General features: G+C 49.4%; 1 pseudogene; it reads right to left on the reverse strand.

Annotated features, from left to right (window-relative positions):
- Positions 1-367: 367 nt before the first annotated feature.
- LOC129650970 (40S ribosomal protein S2-like) lies at positions 368-1,593 on the reverse strand (annotated as a pseudogene).
- Positions 1,594-3,355: the final 1,762 nt, after the last annotated feature.

Raw genomic sequence — 3,355 nt, forward strand, 5'->3', positions numbered from 1 at the left:
TAATATTGAGCTCCTGTTATATGCCAGATGTGGTACAGGATGCTGATGTCATAGAAGTTAGTGAGACACTGTGTCTTTGGTCTCTTGGAATTTACAGTGAAGCGGTGAGAGACACAACATAGAGAACAAAAAACCAAAATATGTACATATTTTGAATTTATGTATTTGTTTGTGCATGTATGTATTTATGGGGCTTCCCAGGTGGTTCAGTAGGTAAATAACCTGCCTGCCAATGCAAGAGACTTAAGAGACGTGGTTTGACCCCTGGGTCAGAAAGATCTCCTGGAGGAGGGCATGGCAACCCACTCCAGTATTCTTTTTTTTTTTTCTTTTTACCGGTTTCATTCACTTTATTACTCTTTTTATAAAATTATGTGGTGGCTACAGCTGGGGCCTGCGTCCTCTGCGTGGAGACTCTGGTGTGGGTCTTCACAAGATGGTGAGTGAATTCCTGATATGGAATCTTGGTGAACACTGTCTCTTTCCAGAGGTCAGGGGTGAGATAACTGGAGGTCTTAGAAATGGCATCAAAAGTGGCCTTGGCGAAGTTGTCCAGGGTGGTGGTGCAGCCCCTGGCAGAAGCGTAGCAGTCGTTAATGCCGGCCATCAGCAGCAGCTTCTTGAGCACAGGGGCGGAGAGATGCCAGTGCCTCTGGGGGCAAGGAAGAGGAGCACCAGCATGGAGCCACAGCGGCCAGTCACCTTGCAAGGAACCGTGTGGGGCTTGCAGATCTTGTTCCCCCAGTAGCCTCTTCGCACAGGGACGATGGACAGCTTAGCCAGGATGATGGTCCCACAGAGGCAGTGGCTACTTCCTTAGAGCACTTGACACCCAGACTGACATGTCCATTGTAATCCCTGATGGCAACAAATGCCTTGAACTTGGTCCACTGGCCAGCACGGGTATGCTTTTGCACGGGCATAATCGTCAAAACCTCATCCTTAAGGATTGCTCCCAGGAAAAAATCAATAATCTCAGACTCCTTGATGGGCACAGAGAAAAGGTAGATCTCCTCCAGGGACTTGATCTTCATGTCCTTGACCGGGAGGCCCAGCTTGGTCACGGGGAGCCACTCCTTGTCCTCGGCCTTGCCTCCGCGAGCTCCGCGGCCCCTGCCCCGGCCCCGGCTGCGACCCCGGCCCTGGACGCCACTGCCGAAGCCTCTGCGGAAGCCACCTTGGCCTGCATTCCACGCCCCCGGGGCCTCCAACACTTCCGCAGCAGTGGCGTCATCCACCATTTGGTGTTTTCACGAAGGAGAAGCCACTCCAGTATTCTTGCTTGGATAATTCCATGGACAGAGAAGCCTGGTGGGCTACAGTTCACAGTGTTGCACAAAGTCGGATACGACTGAAGCGGCTTAGCACGCAGCACACACGTATGTGTTTATAGGTGGGAAATGCTACAAGGGGAAGTAAACAGCATAATATAATGATCTCTGGGGTAAAGGGCTGGTGGGTTTGGATTACTAACTCATCAAACTAATGTTTATTTATCTACACACTAATCAGGGGCACCTCCTCCAGGAAGCCGTCCTGGATCAGAACCTCTTTTGCCTGTGTTCCCAGAGCAGCCTGCCCTGCCTTGCCCATGCCATGTCTGGGCACTTAACACACCAAACATCTTACAGTTTTAGTGTCTGTCTCTGGAGGTTCTGAGTTCCCTGTGGGCAGTGGCTGTCCTCTCTCAGGGCAGTACCTGGCCCTGAGAGAGGGCAGCTGCTGACTGTGAGTGAATATACAGGCCAGATAGTCAAGGGACTGGGGTAGGGGAGGGAGATATCAAGGAGGAGAGCTTGGTTGGCTCTTTTCAGAAGAGTGCAGTTGAAAATAAAATTGTGGAAGTCACTTGGGTATTTGTTTATAAATGACAAAGGCGGTCAGGAGCTTTTGATGAGATCCTCATTCATCCTGCCCCCATCACCTTCCTGTCATTTTCCAGTTATTTAGAACCAACCGGCCAGATAGCCCTTAACCAAGCAATATACATGTTAATGTGGAGAGCAGAGGCTGAGATTGGAGTAGCAGGCACAGCACATTATTCAAAGGGAAGATGAGAAGGAAAAGAAATGAATGGGCTGGAGGCCGGGGGCAGATGTTGCCTTCATTAAAAGTCACCACCAGCCTGGTCTCCCTAGGGCCTGACACCCTGCTGTGCTCTCCGCCCCTCTTCTTGCTGCCCAGCCTCTCCCCTCCAACACTCTGTTCCCAACAGAACACCCTCAGTTTATTTTTAGTCCTTTCCAGGAGGCCCTTGGCAGTCTCACTTTAATTAGAATTGTACCCGAGTACTCCAGAGCTATTGATGGAATGATTTTGTCTCATCTTGCTGGCATTGTGTAGGGGGTGGCCAAAACTGCTTTCAGAGAAGTGGAAAATTTATCATTTATTTATTTCTCTTGGCCAATTAGCATCAGTCCAAGGAGGCATGTGAGAAAGAACACTGGAGCTGCCAGGAGGAGGGGGCGTGAGCTGACACCTTCACCTATGGGCTGAGCCGTTTCCTTCACTCATGTAATGGTGTCCTCATGCCTGCCAGCCTTCCTCCTGGGTTACTATGAGGAGCAAATGACTCCAGGAGAAACACTGATATTATGAAATGAGGTTCAGTGGAAGCACTGCATGTCAATTACTGAAGCACGTGCATAGAGGGGGAGGAAAGGGAGGAGAAGGAAGAAAAGGAGTCACATTCCTAGGTTCTTGAGCACTGCTGCTTCCACCCTTCTCTCTTGGGTGGTGAAGGTGACATCATACTGGCCTTTGCAGCCACCTCCTCTGGATGGAGTTTTTAGGATGGATAGAAATGATTGGAAAATTTTTTGTGTGTTTTGTGTATGTGTGTGCATGTTTTTTGTTTTGTTTTGTTTTCAGATGAGTGACTCAGGAGACCCTCCAGTGTACTCTGGAGGATCAGGGACCCTTTTGGTTCCAGGTTGCAACTCTGTAAGCCATGGATACAGCATTGGAGGTACCTGACAGGTGGGCTCTGGTGGGCTTCCCAGAGTCTTCCCAGGCTCAGCCAAGGTGTTAAGGTGTGTGGCAAGGGCACCACAACCCTCCTGGCAGCATACCCAGACAGACACTTGCTCCCAGAAGTGAATACACACACCTATTCTGATGTAATTCTGCACACACCTCCATGGGCACACACTCACCCATGCATGCTAAAAATGTACAGAGCTTTGACATAGGAACCATATTAGTCATAGGAGGTTGGGTTATTCTGCCTGTATTCTGTATTAGTCATTACAGGTTAGGTTACCCTGCCAAACCAAAGAACCCCAACTACTTCATTGACTTAAAACAGCCAGAGTCTGCATCTCTCTTTTGCAAATTTATTGTGGATCTGGGTGAT

The sequence above is a fragment of the Bubalus kerabau genome, chromosome 4, assembly GCF_029407905.1.
Source record: "Bubalus kerabau isolate K-KA32 ecotype Philippines breed swamp buffalo chromosome 4, PCC_UOA_SB_1v2, whole genome shotgun sequence".
In the NCBI taxonomy this organism is placed as follows: domain Eukaryota; kingdom Metazoa; phylum Chordata; class Mammalia; order Artiodactyla; family Bovidae; genus Bubalus; species Bubalus kerabau.